Source organism: Mesoplodon bidens (assembly GCF_964165515.1).
Source record: "Mesoplodon bidens genome assembly, chromosome: 1".
In the NCBI taxonomy this organism is placed as follows: Eukaryota; Metazoa; Chordata; class Mammalia; order Artiodactyla; family Ziphiidae; genus Mesoplodon; species Mesoplodon bidens.
In genome coordinates this window covers 40,393,384-40,417,907 of record NC_138176.1, presented here as the reverse complement: position 1 = coordinate 40,417,907, position 24,524 = coordinate 40,393,384, and the positions used below count along the sequence as shown (strand labels likewise).

Here is a 24,524-nt window from a genome sequence, read left to right as displayed (position 1 = left end):
AGAGCAAAGAACTCTGGGAGCACTACCTATGCAGAAGTGTGGTGCTGCCATGACCACAGATTTTGTCTTTAGGAAAGTAATCGGAAGTGGAGAGAGAAGGGACAGCGGGGAAAAGTCCTCGTGTGAGTTTCCTCCATCCCTATTTGCAATTTACTTCAAATCAAATTGCTTTGCCCCTAGGAACCTGTTTTTGTTCTGAATTTTAACATTTAAAAAACAACTAAAGAGCTTTAGTTTGGGGTGAGAAGTTCTGGAGATGGACACTGGTGATGGTTGTACAAGAAATGCATATACTTAATACCACTAAATTGTGCACTTAAAATGGTTAAAATGGTAAATGTGATGTTATATATATTTTACCACAAATTTTTAAAAATGTTAAAAACAAAAAGCCAACCATGCTCAGCCGCTGAGCTGAATGGAGTCATGAGTGGCCCCGCCGCAGGCTCAGGTGGGGTGGAGTAGGTCTGCGTGGCCCTGGTGAATCCCTCTATCTTCGCCTCTTGTCTTTTTCCCATCCACCTTTCAGGGGTCTAACTGCAGTGTGGAAGGGGACATGGGGCGGTTCAGGAAGGAATGAAATCCTAACCCATCACTTGGTTTTGCTGTACAGTGTGATGAAGAAGAAAGTGGCATTTCAGGCAACCCTGCTCTCCACCTGTAAAGCACAAAGGTAGGAGACAAGTCTTCGTCTTCCTCTTGTTTTTAATTCTCTGGTACTACCAGGTTAAAACTATTAGATAAAATTAGATTGTTAGAGGGATGCACGTATATATACCTTTCACATTAGGTAGATTTTACATGGTACTAAACTTGAGAATTAAGAATTGGGATTACAGTTAATTGACTTTTGACCTGTGGGTTTCAGTTGGCACCAATCTCAGGGGGAAGAAAGGAGTCCACGTGTTCAACAATAAGAAACAGACTAAATGAATCAGTACCCTTATAAGTAATTCCACAAAATTATAATTTATATCTTCTTGGAAAATGTTCAGTGATGTGGAAGAATGCATGTGATATTCTATATTGCAAATTTTAAGCAAGTTTCTGTTCAGTATATATATATGACATGATCATGGTTTTGTGATAACTGTATCGCAGATAGAATACATTTTATGTACAGAAGATAAGACTTTAGGTCTACACACCAAACTGATGACAGTTACCTCTGGTGACTTAACAATTCTACTTATCTTCTTACAGTTCAAAATTCATTATAATGAACATATTATTTTTCTAATCAATGCAAGGCTATAATAAACAAACATAAATAAATAAATAGCTGTTTTAAAAGTGGATGCCCTCCCTCAATTACACACAGACACTTGCCCTCTCTCCCCACCCACCTCCTACTGAAAACCCCCAGACACAACCTTTGTCCTGTGTTATCAACAGAAACAGAGGAGCGACTATGGAGCTGGCAGACTAAATTTAGCAGACAGATCCAAGTTAGAGTTCTTCTCAAAGAACTCCTGGAAATAGCTCTGGTCTCATGAAACTGAACTTCCTCGGTCTGTCACTCTGGGCTTCATTTTATGAGCTTCTGATTTTATCAAATGGCCACAGGAATTACATACTATTAAAAATAGCACCACAGTATGCTGGTTGGTGTAACTTCTTGGCAAAGAGCAACTTATTTTCTGCATTTCTGTGAAACACTTAATACATGTAAATCAAAATAACAAAGGTCAAAGTCTTCAGAAGCAGGTTATTAACTTCAGGAGTTACAATCAACAGTACTATAGATTCTTATTAAGAAGGAAAAAAAACTTTAAAAAAATGAATGCTTAAATCTCTTATGTGAAGGTACTTTATAAACTATAAAATTATCCAATTCTCAAAGCAAAAATTTGGGGTAAGTTTATTGTACCAATTTTGCAGGTGAGGACATGAAGGCTCAGAAAGTAAGTGATCTCAAGTTAGATCTTTAGCACTGAAATAGTGCTACAATTATATTACATAAAAGAATTTTCCAGAATTTATCACTAAGTTATTTAGACTTGAATAGAGCCAAATGATCCACTTCTGTTTTTCTTTTAAAGTTAAAAAGACTTCCATTGTAATTATATTTTATCAAGATTTAAAAAATTTATAGATTATTATTATTATTTTTTGCATTCTCCTCTTTGGCCTGAACTTTTAAAACAATCTACTCATTTTTCCAAAATATCACTTTCCAGTAAGACAAAAAGATGGTTTTCTTCTTGTATCTTTTGCATTAAACAGTATAAGCTTCACTTGTGCCAATGATATTTATAGAGAAAAGTTTGAGAGAGCTGAGCAGCAAGAAGAGACAGAAACATGGTATTTATAATTTGGAGATGCAGGATGTAGAAATTATTTGAAAAAAATCAGAACAGCTTTATAATGAACAGTTTTCATTTTTGTTGGTAAAAATTTATATAACTTTGGTATTCCCTGGTGGCACAGTGGTTGAGAGTCCGCCTGCCGATGCAGGGGACACAGGTTCGTGCCCCGGTACGGGAAGATCCCACATGCCACGGCGCGGCTGGGCCCGTGAGCCATGGCCGCTGAGCCTGCGCGCCCGGAGCCTGTGCTCCGCAACGGGAGAGGCCAAAACAGTGAGAGGCCCGCATACCGCAAAAAAAAATAAAATAAAAAATGTATATAACTTTGATTTGGCTGCTCCATGTGATTTTTAAGTTGCCTTAAATATAAAATTCTCTATTAATATTGCTCTATGTATACACAAAACATATATCAATATATCATATAATTTTATAATAGTAATGAAATATACACATTGCTTTTTTTCAACAGGCACAAAGTTGTTACTCTTCTTTTTTTTTCTTCTTCCAGTATAAGGAGTGTCTAATGGGGACAGAGTTTGGCTCAGGGCTAATGTTTTGAACACACATACTTAAACATGAGGCAGCCATATGGCATAGTGGTTAAAATGAGCTTTGGAATCTCTAAGACTGGGTTAAATTCTTCCTCCTTCCTTCACTAATAATAACTACCATTTGTATGATCTTAGGTGAGTTACCTAACATTTTTTAAAAATTATTTATTTATTCATTTATTTCTTTTTGGCTGTGTTGGGTCTTCGTTTCTGTGCGAGGGCTTTCTCTAGTTGCGGTGAGCGGGGGCCACTCCTCATCGCGGTACGCAGGCCTCTCACTGTCGCGGCCTCTCCTGTTGCGGAGAACAGGCTCCGGATGCGCAGGCTCAGCGGCCATGGCCCACGGGCCCAGCCGCTCCGCGGCATGTGGGATCTTCCCGGATCGGGGCACGAACCCGTGTCCCCTGCATCGGCAGGCGGACTCTCAACCACTGTGCCACCAGGGAAGCCCGGAAAACCACATTATTATTCATAGACATGAGAGAGTAATAAATATGTACTGTGTTACTCCATAGAGCTTAGATGTTGATTACAAAGGCATTAGAGCATCATTAAGCGTTGAAGTATTGATAACTAGAAAATCAATAACATGACACAACAGTCTTCTATAGGATACAATTATTACCAGCCACGCTCTACAGCATCCGCACCTTAGAGACCAGGAAGTTAACAGCCACCTACCAAGTTCTCTCTATGCCAAAGTGGGAACCTGTATCCCACAGAGGTAAAATAACATGCATGTGTAGTTCTCTGAAAAAACCAATCTGCCAGATGGAGATTGATGCTCTGGCTCCCAGGCCAGGATGAGGACCACTGGCTCAAGTGATCTATAAGTGACTTTGAAGAGCACTGAATTTTCAGAGGGCGGTTTAAGCAGAGAACTAAGCGGGATCAAGAGTCCAGGGTCTTTGCTCAGCACACTTCTGGCCCACGTGTGAGCGGGAAGGTCCATTACTTACTCGCATTCTCACCCTCTTGCTCTGCCTCCTAGCTCACATTACTGAGAGCTTAGCAGGACCTAAGCTTTTTACACTATAAGCTCATTGAAATCAAAGCAATCCTACGAAAAGGGTGAAGAATCCCTATTGACAGGTGAGGACCTAGGCCCCAGAAGTGAGGTGAGACACTCAAGGTCGCACACTGGAGCTCCGGCACTGGGCTCCAATGTCTGTGTGCTCCACTACTGAGCAGTACGCCTCCTAGTGGGAAGCCGTCCCTTCCCTTCAAACCATGGGGTAAAGCTGAGAGAAGACTCTGGAACATGTTTTCCGTTCCTTAAAAGGAGGTGCACTGTTACCACAAGCCCTGTTACCGACAAATTCGTCTCTCTTCTTTCCGAGCGGTCTCAGGAGCATACTTCTGGGTCAAACACTCCACCACTGGGGAGGCCCCTAACGAACACAAGGCTCTCCCACCTCCTCCGCCCTCTGCCCAGGCTAACATGTCCACTGCCCGGCCTGGCTCCAATAGCTGAGAGACGACATCAGGGCTCATGTGGAGCCTGAGCTGCGGACACGGTCCTCCTTCCTGGAGTGCCCCTCGTGCTCCAGGGCGCCATCTGCATGTACCACGCAGACAATTCCTGAACACAAATCTCATCTACAAAGCAGTGGGTCACATCAGGGGATAAATTTCCTAGAGAAGAAAGTTCCATACAGTTTCACTTTCCTCAACACTTAGGCAAAGGTATTTCTTTCTTTCTTCAAAAAGGACTTTCCCCCTTACTACAAAAACAATATATTCTCCTTATAAAAGATTCAAACGATAGAGAAGTACATTCAGGTTAGACTGGAAGGAAGGAAGAGAGGGAGGGAGGGAGGGAGGGCAAGCAAGCTTCCTCAGCTCCATCCTTTAGAGATAACTAGTGCTAACAGTCTGATGTACATGCTTCAGGACTTTAAAAAAATGCAAATATAACTGTTAAATGAAAAAAGCAAGGGAGCAGATTCACACGTATTGTAAAATACCATGGGTCTAAAAGAGAGGGAAGGAAGGAGATATATACATATTTGCTAATATACACACAAAATATGACTTGAAAGCTTCAAAATAGTCAATATGAACTGACTCCAGGGAGTAGACCTGGGTGGCAAGGATGAGAAGTATACTTGTCACTGTACATCCTTTCTTACCATTTGAACATGGAACCATGTGCATATATTATCTACTCAAAATATTAACAGAGGGCTTCCCTGGTGGTGCAGTGGTTGAGAGTCTGCCTACCGATGCAGGGGACACGGGTTCCCCGGTCCGGGAAGATCCCACATGCCGTGGAGCGGCTAGGCCCGTGAGCCATGGCCGCTGAGCCTGTGCGTCCGGAGCCTGTGCTGCACAACAGGAGAGGCCACAACAGTGAGAGGCCCGTGTACCACAAAAAAAAAAAAAAAAAAAAAAAATTAGCAGAGTTAAATACTGAAACAGAGAAAATGGATTTATTAAAAGCCCAAAACAGTGCCTTGCATAGAGTTGGCACTCCATGGATATTGCAGAATGAATGAAACAAATGAGACTATCTCTTCCAATATAATAGGAATTACTCTGCTCACAGGACACACCCTGTTCTACCAGCATATAAGGACAAAAGAACAAAAACACTTGATTACTGACAAGGAAAGTGACCATGATTGGCTCTTATAAGAGGAACAGTAAATATAAATTAAGAGTGAAAGAAGATTTTAGATTGCATCTAGCAACTGGCAAAGATATCAACCACCATTCTGAACATTTTCTCCCAAGACTCCTGTGGGCAGAGAGAGGATAAACATAGCCACTCAAAAGTCTGGATGCATAGACTTTTTAAGAAGGACAATTTTTTATGTTTAGTTGACCTTAAAATTACATGTAAATTTTATATTTTTGTATTCTCTATAATAATGGTTATAGTCATACAAAAACCACTTTCTTTGCCCAAATCTTTAAGAAATATGTGTTTATCATGTTACTTCACACCTCTTGACCTACTACCTCACATATGGGGGAATTCAAGCACCCCGGTTGTAAAACTAGATTCTAGCTGAATCTTCAAATTCTAAACAAACTGGGGTCATCAAAGCAAGTGCTTTACCCAAGATCATACAGCAAAGACTAGCAAAGCTGAGACCAGGCTGTGAGAGCAGTTTCTCAGTGAGAGCCTAAGATTTGACTGAAGTCTTTCTGTGTGTCTTTCTCCTCACCTCCACCCAACATACACACAGCTACTACCGGCTCCCCCAAACAAAAGCCCTCCCATAGCTGTCTGGGTCTGGAGGCCCATAGCTGTCTGCGTCTGGAGGCCCACGCCCATCTGAAGAATTGCTTAGTCCAACTATGCCCACAAAACATAAAACCTCTAACAAGCCCTGTATCTCATTAGACTTTGTATGAAGCTTTTTGTTTTTATAAACAAAACTATTTCTAAGCACTTCAGTAATTATTTTGGCTGCACCATTTGCATATTGGTTAATGCACTCATTGCAGATCTGTGTCTTTTTTTTTTTTTGCGGTACACGGGCCTCTCACTGCTGTGGCCTCTCCCGTTGTGGGGCACAGGCTCCGGACGCACAGGCTCAGCGGCCATGGCTCACGGGCCCAGCCGCTCCGCGGCACGTGGGATCCTCCCGAACCGGGGCACAAACCCGTGTCCCCTTCATCGGCAGGTGGACTCTCAACCACTGCGCCACCAGGGAAGCCCTGTGTCTTTTATTTATTTGATAAGGCCAGAACCTTGGTATGACAACATGTGGTTAACCAACTATTTTGATTAACAATGTTTGATATTTGTAGTGAGGTGGGTGGACCTAGAGTCTGTCATACAGAGTGAAGTAAGTCAGAAAGAGAAAAACAAATACCATATGCTAACGCATATATATGGGAATCTAAAAAAAAAAAAAAAAAAGGTCTGCTGAACCTAGGGGCAGGACAGGAATAAAGACACAGATGTAGAGAATGGACTTAAGGTCACAGGGAGGGGGAAGGGTAAGCTGGCACGCAGTGAGAGAGTAGCACTGACATATATACACTACCAAATGTAAAACAGATAGCTAGTGGGAAGCAGCTGCATCAAACCGGGAGATCAGCTCAGTGCTTTGTGACCGCCTAGAGGGATGGGACAGGGAGAGTGGGAGGGAGAGGATATGGGGATATATGTATACATATAGCTGATTCACTTTGTTATATAGCAGAAACTAACACAACATTGTAAAGCAATTATACTCCAATAAAGATGTTAAAAAAACAAACAAACAAAAAAAGTTTGAAAACAGTAGTGCCTGTTGTTTAACATCTTCCATAATACACATCCCCCTGATTTTAGCTGGCTTGGCTTTCCCTTAATTTTTTCAAAGCAACTTCATATTAAAATTAGATTATCCTATTTTACACAAAGAATTCCTTGAATAATAAACATCGGTTAAAATATCTGCACTGAAATTACGTTCAATTCTTACTCAGAACACTTGATACTTTATATATGTGTAATGTCTATAAATCAAATGCATAAATCATGTTTTACAAAAGACACCTGCAGCAGACAAGACACCTCAGCAGGAAACCAATTTTAACTGGTGAAAGAAAAGAAAGTCTATCTCTGGGAGAAACAAGTATACACATTTTTAGATTGCTACTATAAAAATTTCTTGAAGCATCAGCTCTGAAGAATCACTCTATTCCCTCAGGGAATTTAAGCCAACAGAATGTCCATGTCTAGATGTTTTAAGAGGAACTGGGAAATTTGATGCCTGTACAGATTCCTACAGGGGTGAAGGAATGTCCAAACAATTTCTCTACTGGATCAAATATCTCTAGTCCGCAGGAGAAATTTCAGAGATTTTAGGATCAAATTAATTCCACTCTGCCACAAAAGTAACCAGTGCATGAAGGCAGAGATGGTGATGGTCATGGTCTGGGTCTGGGATAGTACTGGAGAGAGGTGAAAACCAGTGTCATGGGGGAGAGACAGTGGTGTTAGGAATCAGCTCCAAAAGCGCTGTGCTTGCTGCTCTGGCCCCGCCTTGGAATAAGACCCAATAAGAGGACAGTCTTCCCCAAGCATCTCCAAGACCTTATCCGAGGTGGCATGAATTTCCCAAACATTTGATACAAAAATGTTCAAGTATAAAGGAAAAGGCAAGTTCCAGTTTCACAACACATTCTAATGCAACTCAAAAACCATCCAAAGCAGAAAGACTTCTAGACTAGGAGACGTAAGACCTAAAGTCAAGTCACTGACTACCCCCTCCCATCTTTCAGCTTCTCTTTTGAGTTAATTGGGCAGAAATTTAATATCTTTCCTCCCTCACAGTGCTATCGTTGGACTTGAATATGACAAACCTTTCAAAACCATGAAATGCTGCACAGATTATTATATTACCCAAAGGATGGCAAATTTATAAATGATTAAATTGTAATATCCACAGTTTCCTGCCTAGGTAACTACAGAAACAAAACAGGATCTAGACACAAACCTTTAGACAGTTTTATCCAAAGCGATGGTTTCTGTATGAGTTTAATAAATAATACAAATCATTATGACTTAGATTTGGGTCTACTTCTTCTAAACATAACATCACTCAATGAAGGCCTAGCCTTACACCTGACTCTACAGGCTAAGGAGGCAGCAGTCATACCTCTGGGTTCTATTAGTAACCGGACCATGAACTTCACACCAGCAGGGCTGTCCTGCTCAGGATCCCTGAAGACCAGCCCATCAAGCACCATGCAGAGGACAATGCTTCCAGAAGAGTGCACCTTTATAACTCCATCCCAGCACAGTCCAAGAGTTATTTCAGTAACAAGAGAAAGAAAAGTCAACAGACAAAAAGTAAATAATTGAATAACAAACATGAGAACAAAGTATTGGGAAGGAAATGGTATGATGTCTGAGATTTGCTTTGGCCTCCTCTCTCCCTCCCCTGACCCTGAACAAAGTAGGGCAGAGGGAAAGGTAGAACAAGAATCAGAGAAAGCCGATAGTTGTTAATGCTGGGTGATAAGGATATAGACTGTCCTACTAGTCACTTCACATTTTCAAAAACTGTCATTATAAAATGTTTTCTAAGCCATAATTTAGTATGAACCCAATTTTTGTTTTGAAAATTACACACGAACACACACAAAAAAACATAAGGCACCCAGAAAAAAGAAATAAAAATAAAATAAATACATCGAAAAATCTATGTTCGGTGGTGGGATGAAACACACAACTGCTAATCAGAAAGCCAGTACTCACAGTAAACAGAAGTCCTTTCCACCAAGCCTCAGGCATTCACCAACAGCTACTGGAGCTACCACTGCTTAATTTTTTTTTTATTTTTTAAAGCTGTACAATACCATGAGTTGATATACACATACACTGTGAAACCACACCATGTCTTTAATAACCTACCCACACATACAACATTCCCTGAGCAAGGTAAGACCTGACCCTGAAAGTACACCCAAATATTACCCACCCTACAGTCCCCACAGGCAGTGGGGCTTTTACGCATAGCTCTTTCCTCAAAGAACGAAAACATTTCCAGATTCTCTACATAAAGAAACCAGGTCAAGTCAACAATAGGAGAGAAAAAAAAAAAAGAGGCAGAAAGATCAAACTGTGACACGCAAGAACACCTTACATTAGATGGATGATAAAAATCTAAACACCGCATCCCATTTATTGGGAAGATACATACTAAAGCTTTATTCTGTATTTCTTTTTCTGTTCTTCCTTTTTTTTTTTTTTTTTAAACTATTTCCTCACTTGCTCTACATTTCCTTTTTTGATCCAGAGGCAGACAAGAAAGTCAGGAAATATCTGAGAAACTCCATGAATGGCAGATAAGGAGGTGGGTTAAGCAATAATACACTGTTCTAGAAATTCCCTTTGATAAAGGCACTGAGTTCTGAGACTAATTACTAGGGATAGTTACAGAGACTGTGGACCTTTTCTGATAGCTGTCCCTCAACAAGAAAAAAGATTCTCTGGACAAAATGTTTTTTATTAGTATGGATGGCCACGATACAGATAACAAAAGCACTGGCTGAACAGTACAGCTTAAAAGGATCTTGCAGGTGAGCTGATAAAGGTCCCCCAAAACAAGGAGATTCTTTTGATCTTACATGTCCTTGGGACACTGTGCTCAGTCATCTTCCCAGAGCAAGGTACTCACTACCCAAATGTCCAGACTCTTGACCTTTGCCCCCTGAGTCATATACCCTCTCTCTACATGGACACACAAAAGCAGGGGGAAAACTGCCGTGTATCCTCTGGGTTAAAGGGGAAAATTATTTACATTCCATTCTCACATCCTTCCTCTCTGAAACTTTTTTTTTTTTGGCTGCACTGAGCAGCATGTGCAGGGATGGAACACTGTGCCCCCTGCAGTGGAAGCGTGGAGTCTCAACCACTGGATCTCCAGGAAAGTTCCTCTCTGAATTTTTAAAAGAAGCTTGCTTTTCTTAAAAACTGCTCAGTTCCTATCTTATGGATAATATGAATCTTATGATGGTTCTCATTTTGCTGTGCCCACCAGGAATCCCTTAGCCAAATCTAAAACTGGACTAAACCTAAAGATTCAGTGCTGATATCTAATGAGTCTAAGTGTTTGTTATGTGGATCCCAAATCAAAACTCCCATCACCAGCCTCATGAATTCCTTCTTCAAGAGAGACGATGGGCTTCCCTGGTGGCACAGTGGTTGAGAGTCCGCCTGCCGATGCAGGGGACACGGGTTCGTGCCCCGGTCCGGGAAGATCCCACATGCCGTGGAGCGGCTAGGCCCGTGAGCCATGGCCGCTGAACCTGCGCGTCCGGAGCCTGTGCTCCGCAACGGGAGAAGCCACGACAGTGAGAGGACCGCGTACCGCAAAAAAAAAAAAAAAAAAAAAAAAAGAGAGAGAGAGACGAGAGTCAGGGACGGTAATACGGGTGATGGCACAATGCTGGTTTTCCCCTGGCACTTCGGATGCGTTCTGTACCATAGTTTATGACACATGACAGGGCAGAATCTGTCCAGACTTGATCAAGAACCACATCCACTAAGAAACTCCTCTTGCCATTCAGTTACCCATAACTTTCAATAGTGTGAATTTTCTCGGAGGGCGTGGTCTTTCAAGAGGTCTGTACGAATTCTGGTATCAGGTACTATGAAATGGAAATCAAAATAAATCTGAGGTAATGCGAAATAAACATGAAACAGCAAAAAAAAAAAAAAAACCCAAGTTTTTTATAGCTATCTGCAGGTTCTGCTTTAAGTCATAGCTAATTTAATTTGGGGGGCAGGAAAGCAAGACAAGTTTGACCCCAACGTTCAGGCTGTTAGAGCCAAAGTTGCTTTTTTTCTAGGTTTTTGCTTTTCATTCAACACCAAATGGTTTAGCAAGTAAGGATTGGTATGAATTTTTTCTGCCTAACTAAAAAGTAAAAATAATGAAGTTAATGACTGCTTCTTAAAAGTGAATCAAGTAATGAACCAAATTAACAAATCACTACATGAACTAGTTATACTTTGAGAACTAATTATCATATATAGAATAATACTGTAATCTGCATGGACTCCTTTTAGCTTTTACGTAACAGGAAGAGCCTGGCAGAAGCACTTGAGTGAGCTGGGACTTTCGGCTCACATCTAACTCATGAGCATATCCCTCGAATCCAGGGATATCAAGAGACAGCAAACCTTGAGGTGATGGCAAATGCCATGCCCTGCTCTCTCTAGCCACATGGCTACTTTTTTGCGATTAGATACCAAAAAATGCCTTCATGGGTTACTGTTATGATTAGTGTATTGAATTTTTACAACTCGAGATGCAATTCATAGTAAAAAGCATAGTAATGGGTTGGTGGGGTCCCCTGGATACCTTCACCAATCTGGGACTAGATTAACCCCTCCCTCACAACACACTAAAGCATGTGGATGGCTAAGTAACCAGTCACTGTCACTGACTGGAATTAGCTAAGACAAGCCTGACAACTCTGTTCCCACTGGTCGATGTGCAATGCTTATCAAGACTTAAGTTACATTTGCTCTCAACTTGTTTGTGCAGCTTGTACTTGGTTCTCTTATTACATAATTTAACAAAATATTAAGTAATAAATGAAATTCGAATCTGAAAAAAAGTGACCTGTGGTTTCTATAAAACTAAACTGAGTGCTTTAGAAACACTTGACAAATGAAAATAGCTAAAAATGCTGAAAAATTAGGTGTATTCGAGATAATGTTAATATTCTAAGGGGAAAACATGACTTCTCAATATCTAGACGGATTCAGTATTGAGCTGCTTGGAAAGTTTTGATGTTCTGGATTTAAAGAAATAAAGACTGGACATCACCGATGGTGCATCGTGACTATGAGTTGTGAGGGAAAGACAATTACGGGACCCAAAACAGAACCCATATCCAGAGAAACACTCTTGACACTAAATGAAAGACTAACCGATTCTGAGAGTTGATATTTCTAAGTTTAATAAAATGTTTATGGTGGGCACGTGTCATTTTTCATTATTTCCACTCTCAAATGATTAATCGTCCAACTAGAGGTCTTAATTGTACTTGACAAAGCTTTCTCTAAGGAACTAAAACCAAGGTCTGGACTCTCCCCCTCTATTTTCTTCTTTCCTTGATAAAGAACTTGAACAAAAATGAAAGGGAGACAGTTTGCCTTGATGAAATCTCACCCCCCCTTTCAGTGGTCATGTTCTCTGGAGTCTGCACTTCCCTAGGCTCTGCAAAGGAGGCTCCCAGGGCTGCCTGCCTGGTGGCCCAGGTTAAACACTGCCTCTTCTCCTCTCTCCTTTGCATCTACAACTGCCTTTATCTCAAGTCCTAGTATGCTCAGCTAGGAGCTGAGCAAAGTAAGGCAAAGGTCAACTTACACTACAAAGGTGTTTCTCTTCCCTAGGATGTTTGCCTTTCAGAAGATCTATCCATAAGTGGTAGCAGTTTAAGAGTATACAAAAAGAAAGTTAAAAAAAAAACAAAAAACACAGGACTGTAGAGGGGGAGATATTTTGTAACCAGAGATAGCAAGGAACAGGTCAGTCTGAAAGCAAATGAGTTAAAAAGTAGTAAGAACTAGGTTTAAACTCCATCTGTGACTTTGGGAAAATTAACAACCTTTCCAAGCCAGTTTCCCTGTATATAAAAATAAGGATTGGGCTTCCCTGGTGGCGCAGTGGTTGAGAGTCCGCCTGCCGATGCAGGGGACACGGGTTCGTGCCCCGGTCTGGGAAGATCCCACATGCCGCGGAGCGGCAGGGCCCGTGAGCCATGGCCGCTGGGCCTGTGCGTCCGGAGCCTGTGCTCCGCAACGGGAGAGGCCACAACAGTGAGAGGCCCACATACCGCAAAAAAAAAAAAAAAAAAAAAAAAAAAAAAAAAATAAGGATAACACCACCTACTTCACAGGATTACATGAAATAAAGAGTTTCAAAGCACCTAGCCCAGTCCAGGCATACAGTAGGTGCTCAATCAATCATGGTTGCTTTTAGCAGTCTACTTCCTCACATCTGACCCCACCATGTACCACATCTTCCAAATGGTATTATTTTTCATATCGTGCCTCCCCCAATTTAAGAACCCAAAGATTCTCTTAAAAGTATCTGGGTTCCCACACCTCAGTGATTCCCTAAGCAGCAGCTCAGGGGCTCTGTTATGAAGAAAGCTGTACAGGGCAAGGTAACAGTATTTACAAGATACACACTTATAAATAAATATACACTTTTGTGAAAATATGGGGCACTCAAAATGTGAACATCGGTTGATTTATTAAATTTACTCAAAATTAATGTACTGTAAGGTCAAAGGCAGTAACAAACAAACAAACAAACCCCCCCAGAAAATAGTCAGTTTATCCTCTTTACATCAATACTCCCAACCCATTCTCTTGCCTTGAATCTGATCATCTAAGATCTCTGATGTAGTTGCTAGATTTAGAGATCCAAACTGTACACTCTTTGCAAACAGCAAACACCTAGATGAGAGCTCACTCAGGGTGGGGTGTTCTGTGGGTACCAGGTAGGATACGTGGTCATGGGCAGTGTCTGTTTCTACTGTCACTACCCAGTTCAAGAGAAGGATCTTGCATCTTGAATCATACACACACACAGTAAAGCAAGATGAAAGCACTGAAGAGTACAGGAAAGATTAAGTATGGGAGTGCCCTGGTCTAGTTCGTAAATGAAAGGAGACAGCCATGACACCAAACCAAAGGAGAAAGGAGAGAAAAGGGGATACAGCTTATGTTTAACAACATTCCAACGACACACACTTCTGATCACAGCCTACTCCCCCTTCCGTGAAAGAGAAAATCAATTTCTAAAAGTTCTGAAGAACAAAGTGTCTGGGTTTATTTAGATATCTACAACTCTTTGCCTCTGTGCACATGAGTTATCTTTTCTGGGTAAGCATCGACTACTCTACGTTGCTTTGATTTTCTCTTTGGAAGACAAACACAAGTTGAGAAAGCTGCCTTTCCCATTTGCCAAAGATCATAAAATGCAACAGCTGTTACCTAAGCAACCGTTCAGGTCACAAACGTATTCAAGATAAATCAGTTATTTCCTTTAAAGAAAAAGCTTTTCTCTTCCTCATATGTTAATCACTGACTCATAAAGAAGCCACTAAAACGAAATGAGTTTTGGGCCTATGGAGGGATGATGGTGATGAAATCCACCTCAAGAAGTGGCATCTGAGAACTGTGATGCTGAATCATTTCACTTCTCTTCAGTGTATAACTTGGGAGTACCTCTACTATGTACTAGATGCATTTCAAAAGACTACACACAGAAATAACCCCACACCTGGACTTTGTGCTCTGGTGTGCTAACAAATATTTTAGAATACAGTTAATATCATACTGCATTTTTTTCCTCATTAATAAAAGAGGCAGACTTGCTGGTTATTTCTCTACTCTCTCTGAGCTTCTTAAAAAATAAAGGTCTGGGGCTTCCCTGGTGGTGCAGTGGTTGAGAGTCCGCCTGCTGATGCAGGGGACACGGGTTCGTGCCCCGGTCCGGGAAGATCCCACATGCCGCTGAGTGGCTGGGCCCGTGAGCCATGGCCGCTGGGCCTGTGCGTCTGGAGCCTGTGCTCCGCAATGGGAGAGGCCACAGCAGTGAGAGGCTCGCGTACCGCAAAAAAAAAAATTAAAAGTAAATAAACAAATAAATAAAGGTCTTTGGGCAATAATAATTACTTGAAATAAGAATTAAAAATAAATATGTATGCACTTCAAATGGAAAACCCAAAACAGATGATATAAAAATAATCAGATTCTTCACAGCTCTACAAATGCAGCGAGCAGGCATCTAAAATATTTACAGGAACTATGAGATATTGAAATATTAAATATTGAAATATCCTAAATTTTAAAACTATCAGCTTTTAATTCAAAATAGTTTATAAAATCAATACAATAGCAACTTTAACTTTTAAATTTTTTAAATTATTTTAACACTACAGAGTTTTTAGTCCAAACGGGTTGCACGACTTTTCTAAGCAATCTGAACGTAACAATTAGCACCCAAAACTGGTTTGGGATATCACGACTGAGAACTTTTTGGTATCACTTCTCAAAGGTGAGGTTCTGGTAAGTTCTTGCCGTGTCTTGGTAACATGTCTTCTGTGAAACCTGCACATATTCTCAATCAAACTAAGTCAAGAATCCCCATTACTATCAAGCCACCACAGGAAGAAATTAAACAAGCTGCAAACCACCCAACAGTTCTCTTTTGATATGGCAAGCATTACTGAGGAACCCTAACAACTGCAGTTTGTCTCTGTGGAACAGAAGACAAAAATTTATAATAATAATAATAATGATGGGGACTTCCCTGGTGGTCCAGTGGCTAAGAATCCGCCTTCCAATGCAGGGGACGCAGGTTCGATCCCTGGTCGGGGAACTGAGATCCTACATGCAGTGGGGCAACTAAGCCCACGTGCTTTAACTACTGAGCCCGCGTGCTCTGGAGTCTGCACACCACAACTAGAGAGAAGCCCATGGAACACAACGAAGAGCCCGCATGCTGCAACTAAGACCCGACAAAGCCAAATAAATAAATAAATATTAAAAAAATAAAAAATGACGATGATAATTCTTTGTATTATTCAAGACAGAACTAAGCCCTAATATAATGAACAATTCTAGCCAGGAGTTTTATGTGAGCCAAAATAAAAAGAATAAGAAAAGAAATACAAATGCAAAAGAAAAGAAATACAAATACAAAAGAAATACAAATTAAAATTACAAATACAAATTAAAAATATTAAATTCTTATAAGTGATAGGGTATATGAAATGTCCAGAAAAGGTCGATCTATAGAGACAGAAAGTAGATTAGTGGTTGCCTGGGGCTGGGGATGAGAATAGGGATTAACTGTAAAAGGGCAAGAGAGATCTCACTGGACTGATAAAAATGTTCTATAACTGGTTTATGGTGCTGGTTGCTTAACTTGGTAAATTTTTAAAATCTCTGAACCATGCACTTAAAAGAGGTGAATTTTACAGTAGGTAAGGTATACCTCAATAAAGTTTCTTTTCCTTTTTTTTTTTGAAGTGACTGGGTGATCATTTGGTCTCGGCATTTTGGTTGGGGCTGGGAAGTAACTAAGTAAGGATGTACTCACATCTTCATTTGTGAGAATGTTCATCCTAGTACCTTCTACAACCTGAATCTCATAAGAGGAAAATTAGTTAGATTATAGTACTTTCATACAGTAAAATATATGCAGCTACTATAAATGGTGTAGGGAAAACGGGACAACAATCTAAATGTCCATCAATGAAAGTGGTACACTGGAAGAAATTATGGTGCAGTCATCCTCTGAAAGTAGAGCAATCCATACTAAACAGACGATCGAAATATATGTGTTAGATTATATACAATACATATAGAAATATGTCCAGCATATCCTGAGTGAAAAAATGCCTTGCAGAAAAATGCATATGGTAGGACATTAAGAAACGGGTGTAGATTATCTATGCATGTGCGTGTGTTTGCATGTATATTTGGGAAAATAAATGCCAAGCTGTTCACAATGTTTCATTAGCCCTTGGAAGTAGAAATGGGAAGAGAGGATTTTCCATCAAAGTTCAAGGAAGAGATTTGGAAGTAAGTGCACTGAAGTGCTGAGAATGGTTGTCATTGGATAGATGGGATTTATATATATTTTTAATGTTCTTTGTAATTGTCTTTATTTTCCTACAGAGGAGGAAGGCTGGTATAGTAGTAGTCAAGAGATGACCCAGATTTAAATCCTGCCTCTTCTGTTTACTGCTGTGAGATCTTAAGCAAATTACTCAACCACTCTGCACCACAGCCTTTTGTCTCTGTAAACCAAGGATAATAATGGCACCTACACCATAGCTTATGAGGATTAACTCAGTATATCATATACACAAGGCACTTGGAGAGTAGTACATAATAAGTATTCCCAGTTAGTGCTCATCAGCATGTATATCAGTACATTATTAGTAAGAAAAAAAAAACATGAAGAGAAACTTGACTTTTGTGGGGAAAAAGAAAGAAGTATAAAATCACATGCACTGACCTTTTGTTCCATTGTCTCAAGTATGTTCAATGTGAATATGGGAGCAGGATGCATCAGGCACTGATCAAGGTCTGGGCAGTCATCAGAGCCTGTCTTACGACCAATAATGATGTAACCAACCCCGCTGTGAGCTACACCGAGGCCAGAGGGTACCTGGACAGGAAGCTCCCAAGTGTTCTGGCTTAGTGTGTGGTGACCAATTCATAATGCAGCCACCGCCAAGGGAACTTCACTGTCTCCCGGTGGCGATAATTAGCATGTGTGACCAGACCAATGGCAGAGGACTCTGGAAACACAAACGCTCCAATATAAATACTTACGCCTATAACTGACCTCAGCGGGACTTGTGGCCACATCACGAGACATACAACATAAACCAGGGTCAATTATGTGACACTTGAGCCAGCAATGGGAAAAATCATTGTCACATTCTAAGAGCACATCTCTCTGCCTTCCTGAAAAACAGCAAGTTCTAAACTAGCCCCGTTTCCCATACCTGATGTTGTAAGAGGTACTTTCAACATCAGCGATGCCGGAGATCTGTATCAACAGCTGCCCTCTCCATCTGCACAATACCAGAAACCTCCTTAAAGGGAGGACACATATTCGTTGAGTGATTATTATCTACCAAATTCATCTATTTCTCTCAAAACTCTTCGAGGTAGGTATTTTAATCTCCGCTTTTACAAATTAAAAAAACTGGGGCTCGGAGAGCGTCTATTCCTTATTTGGGAACACCCGTGAGTGGCAGCATGAAAACCAAATGCGGAAACTTCCATTTCCAAAGCCTCTGCTTTCCCACTCACTGTAAAGCCTACTAGTTTTATTCTCAAGTGGTTCACACTTTTCATTTCAACTGCAAAGCATTCCTCCAAAAAGTCTACACACCACTGAAAATTTATACCACCTAATCAAAAATATTCCACAAAAGGTCCTGTATTTTCTTGAAGTATCTTTTTTTTTTTTTTTTTTTTACAACGGTCACTGTTGATATTAGCATTTTATTTTTCATTTGCTTAGTTTCTCCAGGGCCAGCTTGGAGCCTTTCGACAAGGCACCAAGGTCGCACCTGCAGACCCGCCCTCACTGAGTGGAACTAATGACAGATACTCCTGCTTTTAGAAACTCATTCTTCAAAGTAGATTCCATTCGTCTTATTCATTTATCCTCCTGTATAAGATGTCAAAGACAAATTCACAAATGAATTTCTGTCGGCCTTATTTAGTCAACTTGATTTATAAGCTAAAGCTAAGGATGCAAGGTGGACTAAAGTGGTACAAAACTATTGTGCCTAAGAAATCATTTGTGAGCTTTCCTTTGACACAGCTAGGCATTTTTAAACATTTCCATTTATCTTTCATTTTGATATCCTGTTTAGAAAGGTGCCATTACCAAACTACCAAAAATTTATCTGGTCGAAACTAATTAATGACATCATCAATTATTTCAGCAGTCTGCATTGAAACGAAGGCTTAATAAGCACCATGATCACTCAAAATAACAATGGCTGGTTCTCTAATGTTCTGATATCCAATTATTTTTGCACTGAATGTTACTGAATAGTTACAGAAGTCAAAGCTTAGCATTAGCTTTCTCAAAAATAAATCCATCTTCCTATTATAAGGGCCTTATTTCAGTAAATTCAACTTAATGGAATCAACTGCCTTCATAGAACTATGAAGAGTAAACAAAGCGATTAGACACCTCATCTCAGGTCAAATGGCATGAAAAAGAGGCCAGGATGTTATTGGAAATTAAGATTTATTGCTATTTTCAGAGAACAGGACTGTAGGTCAAACCAGGAAAATACTGTACCATAATATTGCCCTTTATAGGATACCATTAAGAGGCTTTCCGTATGTATGAATAAGTACATAAATATAGATTATACGAAATTTCAGGGAATCCTTAAAATCTTCTCTGGGAAAGAACTAGTCAAATATTTTCCTTGTATTTAGGCTGAGTCATAGTTTACAGTATGCGGAACGTGCTTTTATACAGTCAATTTTTGTTAACCAGAATCTTAAATTTTAAATGTTCATATGACAAGTCTGTTCTTTGAAGAAATTTGGAGGGATATCCATTCTTGATCTATTCATTATTTTAAAATTGGATTAAAAAATATTGTTTTAGCAACACTCTACTCACAAGAGAATAGATATAATTATCTCTGACTGGCTGGTCTAGACAGGTACCCATGTGAACACAAAGAAAGAGGAGGTTGGTATCAGTGGTCTTGGTGTAAATAAGACGGTATGGGGTCTCCAGGGCTATGAGACACACTAGGATTCATGGAAATAACTTTTGTCCCAAACTACAACTACCAGACCTCAAAAACAGCAGATGGTGTGGCCAACTTTTCTTAACCCCCAACCTTCTTTCATTTCTTTTTAAAAAGAACATGTCTTATATTCCTTACACCAGAATAACAATATTTTCAATGAACAGTGAAAGACAGGATATATAACATGGGAAAAAATATTTGAAATACATATATGAAAGGACTAATTTCCCTAATTTAAAATGAGCTCATATAAGTCAATATGATAAAGACAAACAACCTTGTAGGGAAGAAAAGGAGCAAAAAGAAAGAGGAAGGAGAAGAGGAAGAAGACAGTACACAGTAAAGCATAAGAGCAGACAATTTACAAAAAGAAATATGAATGCCCAAGGAACCTATAGAAAGATACAAAACCTGTTATTAAAGATAAGCAGGTGAAAACATAGAGACAACATTTTTAACTTATCAGATTGGCAAAAATGTTAAAGCCTTGTGACTTACAGTGGTGATGGGGGTGTGGGAAAGACACAACCTTGGGAAGAGAAAACCAATCTGTGTAGCCCTTCTAGAGTACAATCTGGCAATGCTTACCAAAGTTAAAGATGCATGCATCCTCTGACTTAGCCATCTCACTGCTAGGAATGTAACCTACTGATATATCATCAGGAGGTTTATTTACTAAAAGGTGAACTATAATAACTCCAGTAGGTAACTAGAACTCCTCCCCACAAATACTTGGCAATTACTAAACTAGCCAGAAGACAAAGGTAAAATCAATTACTACATGTCCAAAATGTGGATGAAATAATGAAATCTTGTACATATCATACAAAATAAGGAAGATCTGTGTGTTGATGGGAAAGAGCTCTATAAAAGTAATAGGAAAAGTAAAAAAAAAAAAAAAGGCTATAGAAAATATGTACAACTGAATCCCTTTATTAAAAAATTGTAGGGCTTCCCTGGTGGCGCAGTGGTTGAGAGTCCGCCTGCCAATGCAGGGGACGCGGGGTCGTGCCCCGGTCCGGGAAGATCCCACATGCCACGGAGCGGCTAGGCCCGTGAGCCATGGCCGCTGAGCCTGCACGTCTGGAGCCTGTGCTCCGCAATGGGAGAAGCCACAACAGTGAGAGGCCCGCGTACCGCAAAAAAAAAAAAAAAAAAAAAAAAAAAATTGTAAAAAGCAGAGAGCCAGAAAGATGCAGATATATGCCCAAAACATTTTTTTTCCTGGAAGAAATCACAAAAAATGTAACAATAGTCACATTTGAGGAGAGGCTTTTACTTCTCTTTTTGTACCTTTTGATACCATTTGTATGTTAGCCATGTACACACACTGTTTTTTATTTATTTTCAACGTCATCATTTACCTGAATGTAAGATTACGGACAATTCTCTCTCTCTTTACATTTGAAATCTAATTTTAAAAAATGTAAAGCTGTAAGCCTTTAAAACATCTGAACCTCCCAAAATATATTTAATGAGCTAAAGGTTTTTCAGGACAGTTCTGAGGGAGAAAAACTCAAAATAAGAAATGAAGTGGAGAAAAAGAAGGCAGCACAGACAGATCAAGTTATCAACTTGGGTTCAAGGTCAAGGCTGAGTACTTGTCCCTTTCTAATGTTTTAAACAAAATGATGAATTATGCATTGCATGGTGTTAGGGAGCAAGAAACTGCTCTGAAATCCAGCAGTTCAGAGCTGTGGAATGCAGAAAACAACCCGGAGGGAAAACTCTTTAAAAAGCTCTTCTGGAAGGTCTATTCTTCCAAATTCACAAGAAAGCAGTAAAGAAATGCACTATCAAACAACCACTACACACAAATAAAACCATAACCCTATATATTATTATTATTAATTTTTTTTTTTTTTTTGCGGTACGCGGGCCTCGCACTGTTGTGGCCTCTCCCGTTGCAGAGCACAGGCTCTGGACGCACAGGCTCAGCGGCCATGGCTCACGAGCCTAGCTGCTCCACGGCATGTGGGATCTTCCTGGACCGGGGCACGAACCCGTGTCCCCTGAATCGGCAGGCGGACTCTCAACCACTGCGCCACCAGGGAAGCCCCAACCCTATATATTATATTGTGAAATCCTTTGGCAAATATTTATTTATAAAGCGTCGGAGATAAATCTCAAATTGAATTACTTCATGGGCAATTATAATTCTAGGTTGTACCAAATATTTTCACAAGCATTCAACAAAAAGCCTGGGATGTCATCTGGTTGGATGGCATTTCATACATGTAGCATGCACCAATTCCTGATTAACCATGCATTTATCTAAGGTTTAAGAGGCAAACAATAAAAAAGAAAATGAAAGAAAGTTAATCTTCAACAGTCCCTTAGTGATAAGTCACCATATGGATAACACAGGTAATCAAACCATACAGTGTTCAAAGTCTGAGGAAAATGATTAAGTACCATCAAGGGAAAAAATAAAAACCACTCCAAAATATATACATCATGTGCTACTGCTTGGTTGAATGAAAGAAAAATAAAGGTTCTGAGAAAAGGGTGAGCTTTTTCCTCCCTGTGCCCAATTATCAATTTACTGTCTGTCTGCCATAAGTTCACCCTTTACTGCCTGATCTGCATAAATGGATCTGGGCCCCTGAGATATGTTTTCACTTGCTCGCTTGCATGATGTTGTTAATCACTGTCAACAAAGATGCTGGAAAGACCCTGCTGGAGGAAGGCCCCGTGCCTCCTGGTTCTGGCGCGCTCCTTGGCAGCCTCCTGCAGTATGAGCAGCCTCGCTGGCACCTGTCTACTGCTTTTGTAGTGGAGTATCCCCGTCCACATCTCCCTTGTGCACAGCGTTCCCCGGCACCCCAAAGGATGGATGGTGCCTTTTCAGCAAGTTCCACCAGCCTGGCACCACAGCAAATTCTCTGCCATACGGTGGGCGGCAGCCAGGAGAGTTCTCTCCAGCAAGGTCTGGATCCGGTATGAGGTGTGGCCTTTGCCTCAGGGGCCCAAGGGCCAGTGGTTGCTCCCTATTATCTATGATTTCTGTATTCTAGAGCTCTGTTTACTTCTTATTAGCCAAGCATCATTGCTCCAACCCCTTGTCATAGCTAATAACTCTCGATATTTAACTGCTGCCCTGTTCAAACTACTGTATGGTATCTGCCCCCTGACTGCACTGATGGACACACTCTCTTTGTCTACCAGCGTTCCTGCTGCAGGCCCCATGGCAAACTACACAAGTGAAAGAAACAGCAAGAATTTGCATTTTTCCATTTCTGTCCCTGGCTGCATGGCCTTAAACTACCTACATTCTCTCATCCTCAGTTTGCTCACCTGTCAAAAAAAAATATATATATATATGTAATGTATCATTGTGTTATTTATAATATTAATGCTGTGAGGAGTAAGTTAAGCTAGCATAGGCAAACCACGAATCCAGTACCCAGCCCAGATAATCTGACATGTCTTTAGTTATCCACACCTAGCACCCTGACCCATGGAGAGCTTGAGCCAAAATCTGCTGAATACTCCATGCTCCAAAGATCAGGAGAGGTTATCCGTTCAGAAAACAAACATACCAAAAAAAAAAAAAAGAAGACAGGGCTTCCCTGGTGGCGCAGTGGTTGAGAGTCCGCCTGCCGATGCAGGGGACACGGGTTCGTGTCCCGGTCTGGGAAGATCCCACATGCCACGGAGCGGCTGGGCCCGTGAGCCATGGCCGCTGAGCCCGTGCGTCCGGAGCCTGTGCTCCGCAACGGGAGAGGCCACGACAGTGAGAGGCCCGCGTACCACAAAAAAAATTTTAGAAAAAGGACAGAAAAAAACCCCACATTCATATTCCTCACTTTTCAAGTTATTTTCACAATAAAATTCTAAATAACAGTCATAGAAGGGCAGAAAGTAAGAAGCGCTATGATTTTTCATTGTATTAAAACTTCTCCCACTTCGATGAAAATCACTTCAGGGAGAAAATCTGGTTAACCCTTGAGGACTTCCTGGTCAGATTAGACCTGTGCAATTTTAAGGTTAAATTCCATGTCATGAAAAAAAAGACTTTGTTTGGAGTATGGTGGGAGGAAGGAAAAGAACACTAGGGAGAGGCACTCTCTTGTAGGTTAAGGGTTGTCATCATTCTGCACCCCTCCCTCACCTTCTCACATAAACGTGGTCACCAAGTCCCACCAATTCTATTCCACAGACTTCTCCTAAATGGAACACATCCTCTCTTGCTTGGAACCACTGTCGCTGCCTACACCCTGGCCTTCGGAAGGGATCACATGGGTTATTACAATCCAGTTGGGTTACTACAATCCAGGGAGATATAAGATCCTCCCTGCCATCAAAGTTTCGTAGCTTAAAGATAGGATAACGTTATTTAAGCCTCCCCCACCCCGCCCCTGCGACACCATCATGCTCCTACAGGAGACCACTCTTCCAGCCTCTGCATTCTGGTCTCCCTCAGTGGCTCAAGGAACCCCAAAGTGTCAGGCTGTTTCAGGGCTCCAAGTCTTCACAGGGGCTGTGAACCTGGCCTAGAATGCCTCGTGTAGGCCCCACTCCAGTTCCCTGGCAAGTCCTGCTCACCCTAAGGCCCCTGGCAGAGGCCTCCTTGAAGACAGGATTAGTTCCACTGAAATGGACCTACATTCCAGGTCTCGAGCTCCTCTAGGGGAGAGACCAGCTCGTACTCGTCTTTAAACGTCTGGCCATTACATGGAAGCAGCAGCAAGTTTACTCATGACTGGGAATAATAATACCTACCTTATGCAGCAGCTGTGAAGGAAAGACATAAGGCCTAACCATTGTGAGCAGCTATAAGTAAACCAATACCGCTATAGGACATAATATAGATAATGAAATATACAGGTTTAGATCAGAGCTCTCTGCAATGATTTCATGCTATGAAAAA

The 24,524-nt window shown here is 40.8% G+C and overlaps 1 protein-coding gene across 8 annotated transcripts in view; it reads right to left on the bottom strand.

Annotated features, from left to right (window-relative positions):
- The window catches only part of SGMS1 (sphingomyelin synthase 1), a 292,102-nt gene that overhangs the window by 62,801 nt on the left and 204,777 nt on the right, over positions 1-24,524 (bottom strand). The window contains exon 1 of one of the 8 annotated variants that reach the window (XM_081223549.1): positions 8,467-8,485. The exons of the other annotated variants lie outside the window; for them this stretch is intronic. The gene's annotated coding sequence lies outside the window, so the exon portion shown is untranslated. Of the gene's footprint in view, positions 1-8,466; positions 8,486-24,524 lie in introns of those variants that run through there. 8 annotated transcript variants of the gene reach the window in all.